This window comes from Silene latifolia, chromosome 3 (assembly GCF_048544455.1).
Source record: "Silene latifolia isolate original U9 population chromosome 3, ASM4854445v1, whole genome shotgun sequence".
Classification (NCBI taxonomy): Eukaryota; Viridiplantae; Streptophyta; class Magnoliopsida; order Caryophyllales; family Caryophyllaceae; genus Silene; species Silene latifolia.
The window spans coordinates 13,268,793-13,290,284 of NC_133528.1; the positions used below are offsets into that span (position 1 = coordinate 13,268,793).

Consider the following 21,492-nt stretch of genomic DNA (forward strand, 5'->3'; position numbering starts at 1 on the left):
TGCAATCAAATATTAGAAACAACAATTGTAAGTTGTACACTTGCACTTCACACGCTCAATAAAATCAGAGTTGCTAATTGCAAAACGTGTTTTCTATTCTTTAATACAATTGGCAGTTACCAATTAACATAAAAAAAAATCACCATAATCATTAACATGGTTAGTGTTGTTAACTTGTTACTCCAAGAGCACGAGAAAGTAAGAAACCCATTGTAACTAATTAGAAAAAGTGCAAAGAATATGAAAACCTACTTATTAGATAAAGCTTTTTCTTTAATAATAATAATAATAATTAGAGGAAAAATGAATGGTTGAGAGTGAGTGTAGCGAAAGATAAGGAAGTCGGCAAAAGACGATAGAGAATAAGAGTATGAATATGGGTTAATAAAGGGAGGTAATATCATAAATTCAACATGTTTTACACCGAAATTAGACTAAGGGGGCAAGTTTTGATAGAAGTGTTTTATAAGGGTGTAAAATATTAAATTTTTTTATAAGGGTATAAGTTTAGAAAAGTTGATTTTATAAGGGTGTAACGATTAATTGATCCTAAAAGTTAGTTAATTGAGTTCATTTGAAAAATTAGTCCATATAATCCTAGTATGCACACCCCTACTTTTATCGATGTCAGAGTTATTATCTCTCCAATGTACATCCTTGAGAAATGGAAGCCGCGATCAACCGCCTTGCCCTATATATGTAGTATGCTTAGTTATTGGAATTATATCGGCTCTATCTTTCAGAGAATCTTTGCCGGAAACTACTTTCATATGTTCCGTCTTTTATAGATTGTATATTGTGTCTTGTCGAATCATGGTGGATTCGTTTGCTTAGTTCAAATGAATATGAGCGTGTTGATACTCCGTGTATATTCTTTGCGAGTTTTAGACTTTTTGGGTTGCAAATTGCATATTTTAAGTGGCATAAAAGGTTTAAATATTGTTTATTTACTTGAAGCGGGTCTAAAATATAGGGAAATGACAGAGAGTAGCAAGCACTGTCCTTCTGAGAATCTTTGCCGGGAACTGCTTTCATATGTTAGGTCTTTTGTAGCTGTTTAATTGTGTCTTGTTGAATTACGGTGCATTCGTTTGCTTTCATATGTTATGTTTAAATGCTGTTTATTTACTTGAAGAGGATCTAAAATAAACTTAGGGAAATGACAGAGAGTAGCAAGCTCCCACATCAGCAAAGTAAGTATCATTGCTCATGTTTATAGATGTCCATCAATGAACTCTTGGCACGACCTTACTTGAACAGGATCTGTTCTATAGGCTCGTACCTCTGTATCCTTGAGATCTACAGAGGCAGGAAACAATGTGTGGTTGATGAACCAATAGCTGTGCGATCAGAGCGTGATTAACGGCTGCCGGTGATCAGTAGATTGCTCGGTTTGCTGTAGAGGATCGTTCCCTAACCCATTACTGGGCCTGGGATGGTCGCACAGCTGTCTGACACACACTCTTTTTCTTTTTTGTCTTGGCTACTTGGAGCCTGAGGTACTTGTTTCTGCTAAAGAACTATTTGTTTGTATTCCTTCCGTAGAGTTTCCCAGTCTCCGTTTCCTGTAATAATACTCGTCGCATATGGTGGGATCAGGGATGTGGTTTCAATTGTTTACCTTTTCATTCTTCGTGAAAGATATTTAATCCAAGGTACGCAAATGATCCCGGGACGAGTCAATTGTTTTCATTTTATATTCTTTGTGAAAGGTGTTTTAATCCAAAGTAAACAACTGATTTGGACAAGGGAGTAGAAAGTATCCCTGTTTCTTAAGCAGATAAAGTTTACATCTTAAAATTCACTCATTCCTTGGGACAAGCAACCAGTAATCGGAAAAGTAATAATAATTATGTAACCTCTAAGAATGCAGCTTCATTTATGTGTGTAGATTCGTATACAAGTAGTAGTTTCTTTGCAAGTGAGCGAGACGGGTGACAGGTCAAATGAACTCATCCGACAAACAATCAGTGATCGGGAAAGTAATTCACTACCCTATAGAGCATAAATTAGTCTGCACGCCCTCTTTTATTGATGTCAAACAATGCCTGGCACACACTTGGCAAAACCTCAACACCTTTGAAGTCTATCTACCTTCTGATTGCTATTCCTACTAACAGTGTAAGAGCTACTACATCCCTGCTTTTTCAAGTGTAGTTTCTATTCAAAAATCAAACTATGCTTGGCGATCTTCTTCGTTTTTTGTTGTTGCGGAAGGACCTTATTTTGAAAAGGCGCGCCTTGGATGAGGCACTATCCAAAACGCCTTGGTGCACTTTAGGTGCGCCTTTTAGATGAGGCTCACTTAGCGAGGTTCACTAGCACTTCTAAATTTTTAACTATGCCTTTTCTTTATACCATTATTCCGAAACTTTACTCCTTTAGATGTTAGATAACTTGAAAACTCCTAAATGGAGTATTGTTGCCAAAAAAATTATTTGGGAAATAAAATACAGCTAAAAAATAAGGCGCCTCGCGTGTAAAAGGTGCGCGCTTTGCGCTTCATCGGCTCAGCCCCTTAGCGCCTCGGTGCGCCTTGCGCCTCTTCAAACTAAGGGAAGGACCTACTTAAAACTTCCATGGACACCTCTCATTGCTGTTGAAGGAAATACTATCTATGATCTAAAACACGATGAATATAAAGTGAGTATGTGTCTGTGTACATATACATGACTCTAGATTTCACAAGAGGAATGAGGGTTGGTGCTTACTTAAGGTGCTCCTTGTAATAGATTGTCAGACATGCTGAGAGCTGGAATATTTCTGCACTTAAGGATCTTGTTGAATAAAAGATTTGGATCCTTGATTGTTAGACATGCTGAGAGCTGGAAGATTTGGAATATTTCTGCACTTAAGGATCTAGTTTCCATTCAGGTTGGGTCGTACCCATTGTATCCAGAGTTTGAGAATATTTTCCAAATGTGCCAAGTCTTCACTTGTTTTTTAATACATCTGATATTTGAGTTACTGTTTCTAGCTGATATATCAGTAGTTGAGGCAGCCGAAATATCAGCCTTTTTGTGTGGGGCGTTATATAGAGGAAAATAAACACATTAACACCATGCCACCGAGGAGTGTTTTTTCTTGCATGAAGCAGGTTATTTCTGAGCTTATTGATGCGGATAATCACAAGAGGCACTTCTTGAGCTTTCTTACTTGTTTGTGACTTTGTGCCTTTGTGGGATATTCAATGACCACAAGAAGCTGATACAATTGCTCTGGCTATTTTGAAGCAGGCTACAGGTTATGCAGGAAGGTAGCATTTATTCTTCTTTTATTTTTCCACTCCATTTTATTTTGGTGTTTCGTTCAGGTAGCTCCAAACAATGTTGACATTGCAAAATTATCTCCAATGTACGTCCTTGAGAAAAGGAAGCCATTATCAACCGCCTTGCCCTATATATCTAGTATGCTTAGTTATTGGAATTATCTTGGCTCTACCTTTCAGAGAATCTTTAAATGCAAAATGTTTAAATGCTGTTTTATTTACTTGAAGAGGATCTAAAATAAACTTAGGGAAGTGACAGAGAGTAGCAAGCTCCCACATCAGCAAAGTAAGTATAATTGCTCATGTTTATAGATGTCTATCAATGAATCTATGGCACGACCTTACTTGAACAGGATCTGTTCTATAGGCTCGTACCTCTGTATCCTTGAGATCTACAGAGGCAGGAAACAATGTGTGGTTGATGAACCAATAGTTGTGCGATCAGAGCGTGATTAACGGCTGCCGGCAATCAGTAGATTGCTCGGTTTGCTGTAGAGGATCGTTCCCTTGCCCATTACTGGGCCTGGGATGGTCGCACAGCTGTCTGACACACTTCTCTTTTTCTTTTTCTTCCTTTTTATTTGCTATGTTGCTCAGCTTGGTATCATTCCCTAGAGTTTCTATAAAATAATGAGTACCTTTTGCATGAACCTGAAATTTTCTCTTCAACTAGTTTGAGTTTTCTTCAAACAAGACCTAATGTAGGTTAATTTTCGATTTCTTCTGGCGGCACTTATATGCAGGGTGTAAATTCCGACTGACATTTTGTCTTGGCTACTTGGAGCCTGAGGTACTTGTTTCTGGTAACTATTTGTTTGTATTCCTTCCGTAGAGTTTCCCAGTCTCCGTTTCTTGTAATAATACTCGTTGCATATGGTGGGATCAGGGATGTGGTTTCAATTGTTTACCTTTTAATTCTTTCACAAAGATATTTAATCCAAGGTACGCAAATGATCCACGGGACGAGTCAATTGTTTTCATTTTATATTCTTTGTGAAAGGTGTTTTAATCCAAAGTAAACAAATGATTTGGGCAAGAGAGTAGAAAGTATCCCTGTTTCTTAAGTAGAAAAAGTTTACATCTTAAAATTCACTCCTTCCTTGGGATAAGCAACCAGTAATCGGAAAAGTAATAATAATTATGTAACCTCTAAGAATTAAGTACTTTAATTAGAGAAAGAGCTACTACATCCGTGCTTTTTCAAGTGTAGTATCTATTCAAAAATCAAACTATGCTTGGCGATCTTCTTCGTTTTTTTTGTTGCGGAAGGACCTTATTTTGAAAAGGCGCGCCTTGGATGAGGCACTATCCAAAACGCTTGGTGCACTTTAGGTGCGTCTTTTAGACATGGCTCACTTAGCGAGGTTCATTAGCACTTCTCAATTTTTAACTATGCCTTTTCTTTATACCATTATTCCGAAACTTTACTCCTTTAGATGTTAGACAACTTGAAAACTCCTAAATGGAGTATTGTTGCCAAAAAAATTATTTGGTAAATAAAATACAGCTAAAAAAATAAGGCGCCTCGCGTGTAAAAGGTGCGCGCCTTGCGCTTCATCGCCTGAGCCCCTTAGCGCCTCTTCAAACTAAGGGAAGGACCTACTTAAAACTTCCCCGGACACCTCTCATTGTTGTTGAAGGAAATACTATCTATGATCTAAAACACGATGAATATAAAGTGAGTATGTGTCTGTGTACATATACATGACTCTAGATTTCACAAGAGGAATGAGGGGCAAATTGATGGGGCATATTCTGCACCCGCTGACCGAGTCAACATATTGAGCAAGGTCAAAGATATCCACAAGCAAGTCAACGACTTAGATGCCCCTAACCGACGACTCGGCTGTCACTGTCACACGGGTCTCTACTGGGACAACTAGCCTACCGGGGGCACACATCCGCGAACTCATATCCAAGACCCCTCGGCGAGTCAACGGGGCCCGCCGGCCTGCCATGGGTCCCTCGGCCGAGGGTAGATCAGTCTTTCCACCTGCTAGCCACTTGGCCACTACGTGACAAAAGGTGAAAGTCTATAAATACTCCTCAACCCTCATTGAGGAAAGAATCCACAATTTAACCTAAGAATCACTATTCATCTGGTAATATCTTCCTTATCTCTCTACAAAATATACTTCACCAAGTAACAACGACTTATCTCTTAAGTTTACTGACTTGAGCGTCGGAGTGAGTTCGCTCGGTGCAAAGCCGAGCCCTCAGTTTGTTCATTGTTTCAGGAGACCGAAAGGAGGATTCAATCAAAGACGTCATTCTACAAGCACGGGTGGTAACAAATAACTGCTCTGTAATTACACCCGGAACAATTGGCGCCGTCTGTGGGAATAGATACTAGAAGCTAGTCACATTCATTCCCAAACCAAAACAAAAACCCACCCAAAAAGCTAAGAAGATGTCGAAACAACAAGAAGTATTCGTGACCGACGAAACCGATTCTGCGCCGGATGATACCGTCCACATTACGGGGTTGCGCGACCCTCCACCGCCGAGTAATTCAACCGGAGTACGGGATGCCAATAATACGAGATCTACGCCGCCCCGCCGACCAGGTCACCATCATGGGACATGTGGTTGATGCAAAGAAAGCGAAGCTACTCCGGACCTAATTGGTAGTACGCCGACTCACACTTTGTCACACCGACAAGAGCGGCGGAACCCGGTCCAGGAGACCAGAGCCCAAAATGTGACTCGAGAAACTTGAACGAGCACTTTGGAAGAAGCCGGCCTGTCAAGACGCCGGGGAGCCCAGAGTGCTAGTGGTAGACCTGAGTCCTTCCCGCACTCGCGGGAGGACGGCGTCGCCGCCGCAAAGACCGACGAGGCACGCCCGGAGGAGTGAAAGAAGTCCGACTCACCGAGTCGGAGAAGAAGCCCGACTCACCGAGTCGGAGAAGAAGCCCTTCCCGCCACCACGGGGAGAGGAGCCGGGACTAGGGATGTGAGGAGCCGATCGCCGCGTGTCGTTCGACACGTGGTCGGACGACCCCTCGGCGCCCACGTCCTAGAGACCCCGGTCTTGCCGACTAAGTGAAGTTGCCACCCATAGCATACAAAGGAGAAGGCGACCCAACCGACCACGCCGAGGCTTTCGAGTCTTACATGTCGGTATGGGAGCAACCCGATGATGTTTGGTGCCGAGTCTTCCCAACGACAATGCATGGGATGGCACAAAGTTGGTACAAGGGGCTACCCGATGGGTCGGTGTACTGTTACGCCGACCTAAGGGACGTATTTTTAGCCCAATATTCTTGCAATAAGAGGAGGGCCGTCGAGACATCGGACCTCCTGACTATCAGACAGGAGGGGGGCGAGTCTCTCCGAAGTTATGTGAAGAGGTTCGACGCCAAGGTTCAGCGGATTCGTGAGCCGAACAATGAATCTGGCGGCCTTCGCATCGATGAAAGGCCTCCCGAGAGGAGACTTAAAAATGAGCTCATCAAGTGCGGCGGCTGAACTTAGACTCCGCCGGGAAGATGGCCGATCAAGCCGTTAAGGTGGAGGACTACCACGAAACTGGGTAGGCCCGGCGAGGCCGGCACTCGAGAGTAAGAGCGCGGGAGGACAACCCGGATGAAAGACGCCGTGACAATAATAGGTCACGGTCGACAGTCCGCCGGGAAACGAGAACTCGGTGGGCGCGGGGAGTTCTAAACGTACTACCGAAGCGGTACAATGATCACACCCCCCGGTCGTGTCGTCGCCGAGGTCTTCGCCCGAGCAAGAACGAGGGCCGAAGTGGGAAAGGCCCCCTGTGCCGAAGGGGGACGGTGACACGAGCCGATCGTGAGTATCACGGCCACACCGGTCACCTTAGTGACAACTGCCGGCATCTGAAAAATGCCATCGAAGAGCTGATCCGGAAGGGGAGCCTCGGCAAATATGTCGCCAAAGGCCAAAAGATTGATGCCGGCGGTTCAAATAAGAAATCCGTCTTTGAACGGATAGGAGTGATCCATGTTGTCATCGGGGGCAACGAGAACGGTGGGTCCGCTCATGGGCACAAACGGCACTGAACGAGCCGTATCGGGCCATCAACTTTGTGCCCAAAACAAGCGATCCCCGCTTCCAACATCCCCGATATGACTATTGGAAGGAAGGACTACGAGGGAGTCATCGCCCCTCACATCGACCCACTCGTAGTCCACTTGGACATATCCAACCACCTGGTCAAGAGGTGCACGATTGACACAGCGCCTACACGAACATCATGTTCGGGAGTGCTTTCTCAACCTCGGCCCGAAAGTCGGGGACTTGAGCCCCCGCACCGTCCCATCGTACGACTTTTTTCCGGGGCCGGCCTGGTACCCCGGGGTCAATCGGGATCACGGTGATGTTCGGCGAGGGAATGCGGCTAAGAATGTCCTATCGAGTTCGTGGTCATTGACGGCTCGTCCCCTACAACGTTCTCATAGGCCGAGTCACTCTGAGCGAGGCCGACGCGGTGATGTCCATCCGGGCCCTGACACTGATGTATGTCTCGGACCGGAGGGAAGCGCATAAGCTCGTCTCCAAGGACGAGAAGGACGAGGTGGTCAACGTCCGGATATCCGCGGAGGATGCAACATGCAATCCCTCAAAGTGGCAAAGAAGTCGGAGAAGGGGAAAAGCCCATCCTTACAACGGGAGGGCGACCTCATGGATGCAATCGACGGCTAATCGGGAAGGTCCCTACAAAGTGGTTGAAGAAATAAGGCGGGTACACACCGGTGACGGACATGGAGGGTGTGCCTTTAATGAGCCATTGGAACACCGACAATCTCGGGAAATACTTTGTATAGCGGCGGAGGTGCCCAAGACAAATCGTGGGCACCCCGACACATGTTATATCTAATGAAGAATCGTCCAAGTTTTCCATCAAAGTGTTCATTTCCCCCCATAGTCACTATCAAGAAGTAGACGCCACTAGCGATCACCCCAAGAGGTAGACGCCACGGCAAATCACTATCAAGAAATAGACGCCACTAGCGATCACCCCAAGAGGTAGACGCCACTAGATCACTATCAAGAAGAGGACGCCACGGCGAGCCACCCCAAGAGGTAGACGCCACGGCTATCACTATCAAGAAGTAGACGTCACGGCGGTCACCCCAAGAGGTAGACGCCACGCAGCGATCACTATCAAGAAGTAGACGCCACTAGCGATCACCCCAAGAGGTAGACGCCACGGCGATCACTATCAAGAAGTAGACGCCACGGCAGTCACCCCAAGAGGTAGACGCCACGGCAGTCACTATCAAGAAGAGAACGCCACGGCAGTCACCCCAAGAGGTAGACGCCACGGCAGTCACTATCAAGAAATAGACGTCACGGCAGTCACCCCAAGAGGTAGACGCCACGGCAGTCACTATCAAGAAGTAGACGCCACAGCAGTCACCCCAAGAGGTAGACGCTACGGTGTAGATACCTCATTTCTGCACCTCCCGCAAACCACCCGTTGATGATTGGGCCGCATGTTTGATACGCGGAACGATTTGTGACAGTTCGTAAGATTATCGTCAGGTGATTGCTCAAATATTAATGTCGACCTCTTAGTTGTCATCTACGTCCCGATACGGTCGTTTTGGCAGTAATTAGAGTACATTCGGAGTCCGGGTCAAAAACCGTCTTCATTTTTTCGATAATCGTTAAATTCCGAGTCGGAATGTTCTGGAATGTTCCGGATATTTCTATTCCATATTTCACAAATTTTATCTTTTGGCAAATAATATCCCGTAATATTCATAAGATAATCGAATTATTTCCGTCCTACCATAACTCAAACGCGGAAATCTTTCTTCAACAGGAGGAAACCTCCTGGGAATAGACGCAGCAGTCTTTGCGCCTCTTCCAAGAGACGATGGGCTGCTGCGCCTTTTCCCGTGCCCTTCTTTGCATGCTTTACGTATCTTTTTCATATCTTTCCGAGATTCACTTCCAAAGAGTCTCCGAAACCCTATTACGTCGTGTGATTAGTATAAATAGGAGCCTTCGCTCCTCATATTTCTCACGCGAGTGTCCGCCCTTCTCTTCTCCCTTTTCATTCTAGACTTCGTTCTTACTAATTGGCGCCTACGTGCTTGGACTTCCGACCACGTAAGCTCGGATCTTCCGGTACCGGCCTCTCCGTTGCATGACCGACCAATTTGACCAACTACACTCAATCAACTTTAATTAATCAATCGTTTTCCTCTTACGAGGGCACTCTCTTTGCATTCGCGTCGAGCATTCACTAGTCGATATCTTAGTTCATCTCGTTTCGTCAACATGTAAGTCTGAGGGTGTATAATCCTTATTTATTTATTGTATTTTAATTATCGTATCACCATTGTAAGGTTTATGTCGAAAACACCATTAAAACCGATTTCTAAAACCGTGCTTTAAAACTCGTTTTTGCGGATTTCCGATGAAGAGAGACGTCGAGAAAAGACGCAAAGAATCGCTGCTGCGCCTCTTGAAGGAGGAGCGCGATTCTGCTCGCCGCGCCTCTTCGTGAGGCCGCGATTCTGCTTCTTTTCTTCTTCCTCGTCCTCTGTAATTCGCTTCTTTTTATTTGTTATTTGTTCGTCCGTTAATTCTTCGTCGTAATAGTATGTAATTCACATGTATATTGCATCATAAAATTCATCATTCATTAGCATGTTTAATCGTCATAAATCCGACTTAAATCCTAAATAATCCATATTTACGGGTTTTCGTCATTAAATTCGAACCCGGATTTTAGAGATTCAATTTGTTCATATTGAGTTTCTGGAATTTGTCATTGATATAGTTTAATCTGTTTAGTCGCATGTTCGTCACATATTCGTTGTATGTCCGTCATATTTAGCCTAATTGACTTATTTCAATAGAGGACTCATTAATATTTTCATTGTCTCATGTAATTAATTCGTTCACATCCGTCTCATTCATGTTTATTGCTTTATGACCGTCATTCACATGTAATTAACCTATTAATCACTTCCATCCGAGTAAATAATATAATCAATCCTTAAATTTACCAATCGACATTAACGATTTGCAGTTCCGGCTTCACAGCCAGAACTCACCCTTGGAACAGACGCAAAGAATCGCCTGCGCCTCTTCCAGCAGGGCGATCTCTGCGCTGTTCGAGATGGGTTCTGTCCCTAAACTCCTTTTCTGCCTTGGCATAGATTAATTAGTTTACGTATTTACTAACTAATATCCGTAATATCACTAATTCATGTTCGTTAATTCTTTTTGTTTCCTTTATTCCTTTTTTCCAAATTATCCGTTTTAAAGGTATTTTCGACATAAATCGCCTATTCCCATGTAATTATTGTAATTTCCATTATTGTAATTTTCATTATTGTATTTCTTTTGTTGTTTGTATGCTTTCACATGTGAATCAACATTAAATCCTACTTCGACCCAATTGTATGATAATTTCGTGTTCACCGACTTAGTTAATTCTCACATGTTAGGATTAATCTATGGATGTTGCATTGCATGCATATAGCCGACGATATATCAAGTACGAATAACTTCCCTAATCATTAGTAGAGGCCGCTATCGAGGCGGGCGGGATTAGGTGTTCGATCAAAAGAGCTTCCTAATACGTACCCTCACCCCTTACTCCAGATATCTGTGAACACCCGTGTTCATTGGCATCCACGAGAGTCATTCTAGACATAGAATGCTAAGGGTAACGATTGCTTAGTGTTCATGTCACTACTTTGTGTCTTGACATGACACGAGGTACTCGAACGGTTCCAATTTCCCATAAAAATTGGTGGCGACTCCATACAAAATGCAAACGCTTGTCTCGTTTCTCACCAAACGCCCCGTGGCGGCCCGTCTCTCCACGGTTTGGCGACTCATTGGGATAATACACTTACGTGTAGCCAAGGGTGAAACTTGAACAAGGTTAGGGAATAATTTGTACAAGACAATTGTTGGTTTTCATAACTCGGTCTTCCTAGATCGTTTATTCGGCCTTCTTAGGCCCAACCCAACCCATTCGACCAATCGTCCCGTCTAAACGGTCCTAATTCTTATTTGGGCCTAAGGATGGATAGCGATTGACGTCATCCATACCATGATGCTTACTCTTGTTTGTATCAAGGGCCTTCACTACTTGAGGAAATGGACTAGGAATCGGCCTTACTCTTGTTTGGCACGAGCCTCTCCACAGACTTCGGGTTTGATGGTTCGGTATGGCAACCCACCCTTTAAACCAAAACCCTTTTAAATGCACTCAGCATCCCGTTATAATGCTTGTATAAATGTGTAAACCTTACGTGATCACCATTTCTAAACAAGTCATGACGAATTTTCAAAAATCAAAACCCAATTTCAAAATAAAATTTCGAAAGAGGCCTTCAATTAGCGCAAAGTCCGGTCAAAACTCTGTCCGTTTGTCGTGTCAAAATTCGGGCCACAAGCCCATTTCAAACCTCACTTCGAGCCCACTCCTACAACTACACTACAGTTGACTAGGACACACATTTTCAAAGACCTTGTCTTTCTTCAAAATTCACTCAACACAAGTGGCACACACCCACTTCACGAGTCAAAACTTTTCCTCTTTTAGCAAGTGTGATAGAATGGTCGATCGTGTTTTGATTCGCCGCCGATCTCTTATCCAGTTTCCAAGATGCCCGGATCAAGTGAAGAAACGAATCTCCAACAAATTCAAGATAGTAATGATCGAATCCTAGCCGCGATAGCCCAAATGCAAATTACCCAAAACCAAACCTATGACCGCCTTGAGCTCATCGAAGGCCGTATCTTTGATGTAGAGGGAAGATTGCCTCCCCTTAAAAGTGAAGTACTACGTTTTTCCGATGACGAGTCTAAAGACGAGAATCCTATCATAGGGACAACCGCAGCTGAGAAAAGGCTCCAATACCTAGAGGAGCAATTGATGTACCTTAAGGGGGATGACATTTATAGGGAAAACAATCGCAAGTATGAAGCCGTCAATTCCAAATTGCCAACTAACTTTAGCATGACGGATATCCCTAAGTTTAAAGGACACGAGAACCCTTTGAACCACATCCGTGCCTTCAAGGATTACATGTCTATCAAAGGCATCAAACCCGAGATGTTCTTAAGGATCTTTCCTTCATCTCTGGACACCATCCCGAAGCAATGGTTCTACACTTTGGATAACAAGAAGGTCGCTACTTGGGAAGACGCCGCAATCGAGTTCTCGAAACAATACGCGGATAATGCCGAGATCCAAGTCAACATGCGTACTCTAGAGGTTCTTACCCAAAATGACAAAGAAGGATTCACCAACTTCCTAAGTAGGTGGAGGAAGACTAGTACTCAACTAGTTGAACGCCCGGATGAGGCTACTCTCGTAGAAAAGTTTGTGGATAATCTCAAGCCCATATATGCCAACCATTTGAGATATCAAAACATCAAGACTTTCAAGGACTTAACCGTACTAGGGACGCGAATTGAAGATGACATCCGTAAAGGACTCTTGTCCAAAACGGTAGGTCGAGGATATCAAGGGTCCACAAGTCGTTCATACGGCTCTACTAGCAAGACCGACGAAGTTAACCTTCTTGAGCCATCTAAGAAAACTACTCCACCAAGGAAATTCACAAACCTTGGGGATACGTACTCCAACGCTCTAAAAAGGTTAATGAAGCAAGGTAAACTCCAACCCATTGGACCTACTCCCGAACCCGAAAAGAAGTCCAAGTTTTGGGATGAAAATTCATACTGTGAATACCACAGGGGCAAAGGGCACGACACAGAAAAATGCTACAAGTTGAAACACGTGCTTCAAGATATGATTGAAGATGGTCGACTTCCAATTCCACCAGGAGGTAAGCCCAACAACACTCAGAATCCTCTTGGAGTTCTAGTGATTACAAGTGACGAATCTACCTTAGATTGCTCACACCTCATTTCTCCCACCGAAAATGAAATTCATGCAATTGAGAAAGAAAGGCTCTACTCCACTATCTCCCCTACCATTTCCGACTTCATCACATGGGCAAGGAGTGTAGATAGACAAGTGTGGGAACTAGAAAACATGGTAACGGCCTTGCGCAATCCCAATGCAATACCTAAAGAACGCGTACCATTAATCTTCTCTCAAAATGCCACTATGCAAGAAGTAGTCACCGTGGTTGATAAACTAGTCGATCAAATCATACGGCTAGAAGGTGATATCATGAGAATGAGGGAACTAGCCGCAATTAATGGGGTTTGGGCCGATGACGATGAAGACGAATATCTCATTGAAAACTCCTTAGTCAAGGAAATAGTCCAAAATGGTGAAGACCAAGATGTGGATCACCTAACTCGTTCGGGTCGCCCATATCAAAGCACTACTCAAAACGGTCCAACCAACGTCATCACACCAAATGACAACGAAGATGACCCCACTGATCATTTGCTCAAGCAATTACAAAAAACCAAGGCTGATCTTTCAGTCTGGCAACTAGTGGCAAGCTCATTTCCACATCGCCAAGCTTTACTGCAAGCCTTGGCCAAATTGAATGTGGCACATAACTCCACCCCTGAAGATGTAGTCAACTTGGCCTTCCAAGAATCACCTAAGCTAAGTAATCCTATTACTTTCTCGGATGAAGACTTGCCACCTTTTGGCGCTAGTCACAACCTTGCTCTATACATCACTGTCATTTGTCTAAAGAAAAATGTGCCAATGACCTTGGTAGATGATGGTTCCGCGGTCAACGTCATACCCCTCAAAACGGCATACAAACTAGGCATGAAAGAGTCGGATTGGACCCCTACAAATCAAGGTGTTCGTGCATATGACGGTACGCGACGAAAAGTGGTAGGACTTGTTAACCTAACCATAGCCACGGGGCCGATTGAACGAAAGGTTAACTTCCAAATAGTGGACATCGAAGCTTCGTTCAACATACTTCTGGGAAGGCCTTGGATTCATGCTTCCAAAGCGGTAACATCCACCCTTCATCAAAAGATCAAGATTCCACTAAATGGCAAAGTAGTGACGATCACTTCGTCACCCATCAAGGCAATAATCGAGAAGCAATTAAACAATCAAGTCCTTGCGGATCCCATATACGAACTTGGGGGCTTCCAAAGTATAAATGTCATAGAAAGTGAGTTGGCACCCTTATACTATAATCCCTACTCTAACTTGGTGGTCAACCACATACTCAAATCCCAGGGATACTTCCCCGGAATGCCTTTAAACCCAATTCGGAAGAACACCTTCGCACCATACAAGGAAGGTAACTCGACAAGGATACCACTTGGACTAGGGTACAAACCCACAAAAGAAGAAGTCCTTGAAATGCTCGCCCAAGTCCAAAATCGCAAGCACGTGGGAGTCCAAATGAGGCCATATCTCCCCACTCTAAATGGGTACTTCGTTCAAGAAGGAAGTTCAGAACTCTTTCACGGATTTCCCGAACCTTGGCATTATCTTGAGAGGAAGTTAGCCGGAATCGAGATCTTTCACGATTGCTACTTCATCCCTCCAGAAACGGTTCCTACCGTCAAAACCCGTCAAGCACCTTGCTTCGACGAACAAGTTGTTAGCCTATTGTTTGGAGAAGATCGGTTCATTAGGGCCACGCAGGATGAGATCATTACTATGATACTTCAGGACGATCGCTTCAACCCCACCGCGTTGATCACAGAAATCGACACAAAGAAGCAGAAAGGGTGGAGAAAATCTATCAAATGGACCAACAACCAAGGAAGACTCTTCAAGCTCACTACTGGAGAAGGAGAGATGTTCAAAGGAGAACCAGAAGACGACGAGTTCGAGTCAGAGTCGGAGTCGGAGTCGAGTCGAGTCAGAGGAGTCATTAGAGAATCTACTCTGTTGTCATCCCCACTCCCTTCATTTTCTCCTAGCTTAGCCTCGAGTAGTCACGGTAGTTCGGGAAATGCCCCATTATCGTCCCTTTGCCGCCACCGACCATGGATCGGTTGGCTTCTTTGTTTCAACTTTACTCAAATCTTAATATGAATAAATCAGGTTCTGCTTACTCTTTGTGTTATCTTGAGTGCAATTCTGTTTACGATGATACCGAGGATGACCAAGACCCAGACTTGACCGAAATATCTCCCTACGTGGCCAAAGAAATACTACAAGAAGGGGAAGGGGGACCTGTAATAGAGGACACCGAACCCATCAACGTTGGAACCGAACTAGAACCCAAAGAACTTAGGATAGGGACTACCTTGAGCTCAACCGAAAGGGCCGATTTCATAGACCTCCTAAATGAATTCAAAGACGTTTTCGCTTGGTCCTACAAAGACATGCCAGGGATCGACAGGGATATCGCCGAACATAGGATTCCAATTAAGCCAGGTTTCAAACCTGTGAAACAGAAGCTTCGACGAATGAGAACAGAATGGGCTCTAAAGATTAAGGAAGAAGTGGACAAACAATTCAAAGCCGGGTTCATCAAAGTTTCCGAGTATTCTGACTGGGTAGCTAACATAGTACCCGTGCCCAAAAAGGATGGGAGAATCCGTGTTTGTGTTGACTTTAGGGACTTGAACAAAGCAAGTCCGAAAGATGACTTCCCTCTACCTCACATTGACATATTGGTAGACAATACCGCAGACCACGCATTACTATCCTTCATGGACGGATATGCGGGTTATAATCAAATCAAGATGGCCATGGAAGATATGCATAAGACCGCATTCGTCACCCAATGGGGAACATATTGCTACACGGTAATGCCATTCGGATTGATTAACGCCGGAGCTACATACCAACGAACCGCAACTACACTCCTACACGACATGATGCACAAAGAAGTTGAGGTATATGTAGATGACATGATCGTCAAGTCCAAGGAAAGAGAGGGACATATTGCAAATCTTCGCAAGTTCTTCGCAAGGCTACGAAAGTACAACATGAGGCTCAACCCTCAGAAATGCACATTCGGGGTAACATCCGGCAAACTCCTGGGATATGTCGTTAGTCAAAGAGGCATAGAAATAGATCCTTCAAAAATCAAAGCTCTGATTGAAATGCCACAACCTCAAACAGAAAAAGAAGTCAGAGGATTCCTGGGAAAAGTACAATACATAAGTCGATTCATATCGAAACTCACGATGATTTGCGAGCCTATCTTCAAGAAGCTCAAGAAAACAGACCACACCATGTGGGATGATGATTGTCAAAAGACGTTTGACCGAATCAAGGAGATATTGGCTAAACCGCCAGTGCTCATGCCGCCACAACGAGATCAACCTCTTGGTTTATATCTCACAGTAACTGAAACCGCCATGGGTGCCATGTTGGCTCAAACTGTAGGAAGCGAAGAGAGAGCTATTTACTATCTAAGTAAGAAGTTCTTGGAATATGAGTGCAAATACTCGCAACTCGAAAAGACATGCCTCGCTCTTGTGTGGGCAACGAAGAAGCTACGTCACTACATGCTTAGCTACTCCGTCAAGATATACTCCAAAATGGATCCAGTCAAATACCTCTTCGAGAAACCCGTCCTCAACGGACGTCTGGCAAGATGGACTCTGATGCTCTCAGAATTCGACCTCAAATATGTGCCACTGAAAGTTATAAAAGGTCGCGCCGTCGCCGAATTCTTCGCAGAAAATCCCATCAACGACGCACAAACCATAGATACTTGGTCATTTCCCGACGAGGATATACTTCAAACAGACGTAGACTCCTGGGACCTATACTTTGATGGAGCATCAAACTTAAGAGGATTCGGAATAGGAGTGTTGCTCATTTCTCCTGAAGGTGAGCATACACCGATTGCTGTCAAACTCGACTTCGAGGTGACAAACAATGCTGCAGAATACGAAGCTTGTCTCATTGGGCTGCAAGCGGCAGTAAGCTTAGGCATCAAAAACCTCCGAGTACATGGGGATTCATCACTGATCATCAACCAAGTTACAGGATCCTGAAAAATCCGAAGTGAAAGCCTCGCACCCTATCAGGCTAGGATAGACCAAGTCGCTCAATTCTTTGATCACGTAACATACCTACACCTACCTCGGGAGGAAAATCAATTTGCAGACGCTCTTGCGAAACTCGCATCTTTGATAAATATGCCAGATCACATGATGGAAATGCCTTTATGTATCGAACGACGGTCAGAGCCGGCTTATGTCCATCAAATCACCGATGAAGAGGAAATCGCACAGGAACCCTGGTTCCAAGCAATCCTGAATTTTAAGCTTAATGGTACCTATCCGCCGGATATGGACAAAAGGGGACAACACGCTATACGCCTATTAGCTTCCCAATACATTCTGATGCAAGGAGAATTATACAAAAGAACACCTCTTGGTGTAGTCCTACGTTGCCTCGATCATTCACAGGCACGAAAGGTGATGGAAGAAGTCCACGACGGAGAATGCGGTCCTCACATGAGTGGGCCCATGATGGCAAAGAAAATCACACGTTTAGGGTATTATTGGACCACAATGGAATCCGATTGCATCAAATACGTGAGACATTGCCACAATTGCCAAATCTTCGGGAATGTACAACATGTCCCTCCTTCGTTGCTATACACAATGACATCTCCTTGGCCATTCTCTGCATGGGGAATCGACATAATCGGGAAGATAACCCCGGCCGGAACAGGAGGTCACTGTTTCATCCTAGTGGCGATTGACTATTTCACCAAGTGGGTAGAAGCGGCTTCCTACACTGGTCTTACGGCTAAAAATGTGGCCAAATTCATACAAAACAACATCATCTGTCGATATGGTTGCCCACATGAGATCATTAGCGATAATGGGTCACATTTCCAAGCTGAAACAGAGCAATTGCTAGCCAAATACAAGATTAAGCATCACCACTCTTCGCCATATAGACCACAGACTAACGGCGCGGTAGAAGCGGCAAACAAGAACGTTGTCACAATTCTCAAGAAAATGACTGACAACTATAGAGACTGGCCAAGCAAGATACCCTTTGCTTTTGGGTACCGTACATCGTCGGGACGCCCACCGGGGCTACTCCTTTCTATTTGACCTACGGCATGGAGGCCGTACAACCAATCGAGCTAGAAATACCATCCTTGCGTATTCGCTAGAAAGTCAAATCCGGAGGCCGATTGGAAGAGGGGAGATATGAAGAACTCATCCTCCTGGATGAACGTAGGCTACGCGCCTTACATAATGTCCAAACATATCAAGCCCGTATCAAACGAGCTTTCAACAAAAGGGTTAGGCCAAGAAACATCAAAGAAGGAGACTTAGTCCTCAAATCGGTTAGAGCTCTTTTACCTGTCGACCCACGAGGAAAATTCAAACTTAACTGGGCCGGACCATATCTAGTCAAATCCATACTCCCAGGGGGTGCGGTTAGAATCACAGACTTAGATGGGAATGAGTTTTCAAACCTCACAAACCTCGACCAATTGAAACGGTACTATGCCTAGAATAGGACAAAAACGCGCCTCGCGTAAACCCATGTGTCGCTCTTGTGGCACTAAATAAACGGCCCCTGGCCAAGCTAAAATAAGCTAAATGTCACTGTGCTCTTGCATTTTAACAAGTTTATCATCCTCCTATCATCAAATAAACTAAATTCGCACCTTCAGAGTAAGCAAAAGCTCGTGCTTACTTTCTACGTTCATCACAAGCTCTTGCTTCGAACAATTATTCTTTTACATTTACTTGAACTACGCGCAAGGGTTTGATTTCGCTTTTTTAAGTGAATACGTAGGCAATCCTTCACGGGATTCAACCCATTATATCTAAAAATAAAAAAATGTAAATAGAAGGACATTTGCATTGCATTTGAAATTCGACAAGAATAATAAGTAGAAAATCTCAACGATTTCATAACCATTTAACCTTTTTTATTTCATTCACTTTCTAATAATAGTAGTACGTTACATAATAAAAATAGAATAGGCTAGGATTCTAAAAATCCCTCCTTTTTATTACAACAATAAATAATAATAATAATTAAATAATAAATAGAGACTCGGGCTATTCCTCCATCTTCCCCTTGCCCTTGTCATTCTTGTCATATTTCCCGAGCCGGGCGCTCTTGCACCACTTCAGACCTAATCACCAACGGTCTTTCTCGAGGCCTGACTCTTCCGTTCTTGCCAACCACCATTTCCGCAACAGGAGTAGTCTTTGATTTCTTCGAAGGATGAAGGACCTGAAATCCAGCTTCTTCTTCTCCCTCTGTCAGATGCTTCTCCTTCTCTTTCTCTCCCTCGCGCACCTTGTAATCAACAGGCTCGCGTTTCCTCAGTCTCTCGCGCTCTTCCGGAGTTGCAGCCTTTCTCCACCTCAGATAAGAGTCCGACACCCACAAAGCATTGGCGGAGAAGCTCAAGAACCACATGTTTCTTTGGGCCCATTTGATAGCCCACTCTCTTCGGCTCTCTGTAGTAAGCGCCACGGCGATCTGCGGGGACGGTATCAAGCCTAGGGATCGTCCGCTTCAACCCAACTTGCCTCATCAATCTTTCCGGAAAGATGCATACCATGAACTCCAGTCCCGGAATGCGCACGGACCTAGTAGGATCCAAAGAAGACACTCCAGTGACAGACTTGAGGTGCCACCACGGTACGACCCACCTAATCAACGGACCATCATCATCCTTCAGTTTGTTCTTCCAATAGTCACAGACCCGGGAGAAGTCCACCATGTACAACCGCGTCCTCATCGCAATCATACGGGAATGATAGGAAAGTGCATGAACTGGGGGCTCGAGCAGTCGGAGCCGTTCCATAAGCCAAACCTACCAAAAGCAGGTATTAGAAGACAAAAAAAAAACGAAGAAAAAAAAAACGAAAAAAAAAAAAAAAAAAACGAAAAAGAAGAAGGAAAAAAAACCAAAAGAAAGAAAAGAAAAAAAAAGATGATGTCTTTTACCTGCAAAATGATGGGACTCCCCAAAAACGGCAGATCGCGGTTGGATTTCCTATTATCCAAACCCAAGATAATCTCCCCTAAGCATAAACAAGCTGGGCTCCTGCGCAGCTCCATTTGCTCAATAAGACCCAAAAGACGGGGATCACCTCGCAAATCTTCATCAACGTGTCCTTGGAAGACATACACGTGCAGCAAACAAAAACCAAATGCCCTCCTCCTGGCAACATGGGAAACAGTAGGGTCGACCCTGTTAATGAATCGGTCTACAAAGTCCAACATTCTCACGCCTTTCGGGGTAACTAAGCGATCCACCTCAAGTCTAGTCAGTCCAAGCAGGTCTCTGAATTTGCTCTTATACCCTTGTGAAGTGGAAGGAATGGCAGGTAAATGTTCGGGGTCCCACCCACCAATAGCAGCAATTTCTTCAGGAAATGGGCAAATATCGCCTCCCGTGAACGCGAAAACATGATAATTCGGGTCCCAATAGTCAAGGCAAGCATCCAAGAACGGTTTTACTATCTTAATGAGTTTCAAACTCAATAAAGACCCAAGGTTATAAGCACCCATATCGTGCTTCTCCATATTCGAAAACTCGTTGGTCCATTCCTTCAAGCGGATCTCCAAAGTATTCATGGTGACAAATTTTCTCTTGAAAATTTATTTTGAGAATTTTATGTGAATAGACGAGGAAGAGACGGAAGAATTATATGATTTAAAGCTTCGTCGACGCTTCTATTTATACTAATTGCTGTTTCCAAAAATCCGCCGAACAGGGCCAGGCAGGAATAGGCGCAAAGACTGCTGCGCCTATTCAAAAAGGACGCGACTCATCTTGCGCCTCTTCCCAGTGCTCACTTTCTGTGATTTCCGCGTTTGGATCTTTCCTAATTCTATAACGAATAATTTCCTATTCCTACGGGATTTTATTTTGGTAAATACGAGCAGTTTACCATGTTTCAAGTTTCCTAAATTCGCGGGCACGCATTTCGAGGCGACATCGACACCTTCGCCATTTTCATCACACTTAATTCTTTTTTTTTATCATTATTTTCATTTATTTATTTTTAGGAAATAAATTTCATTTTCTTTTTTTAGGAAATAATTTTCTTTTGTTTTCATTTTTAACGACTTTCAACATTTCCACATCTCTAACTTACAAATTTCCTTTTTTCTTTTTCTTTTTTTTTTTTTTTAGGGGGTAACCCTCCCTACCGTCCGGTCATTTCCTTGTGCTCGTTTGAGTCTCATTTAGCGCTGATTAAAGGCCTGTATATAAAATATATGTTTTGCGTAATTTCCATGTAAATTTCGGCAGCATGACGGCATAAACCGTTGTCTACCAAACCTGTTCAAGAACTAACCTGCAGGTACAAGCAACACAACCCAGCAGCAAAGGCACTCAGGCCAT

At 44.0% G+C, this 21,492-nt stretch overlaps 1 protein-coding gene and 2 non-coding genes across 4 annotated transcripts in view; all 3 read left to right on the forward strand.

The window, feature by feature from the left end:
- Positions 1 to 21,492, forward strand: part of LOC141647247 (uncharacterized) — a 59,942-nt gene that overhangs the window by 7,682 nt on the left and 30,768 nt on the right. The window lies entirely within an intron of this gene.
- Positions 1,243 to 1,461, forward strand: LOC141650416 (small nucleolar RNA U3). Its single transcript, XR_012546452.1, has one exon. It is a non-coding gene; the product is annotated as a small nucleolar RNA U3 (small nucleolar RNA).
- Positions 3,604 to 3,822, forward strand: LOC141650413 (small nucleolar RNA U3). Its single transcript, XR_012546449.1, has one exon. It is a non-coding gene; the product is annotated as a small nucleolar RNA U3 (small nucleolar RNA).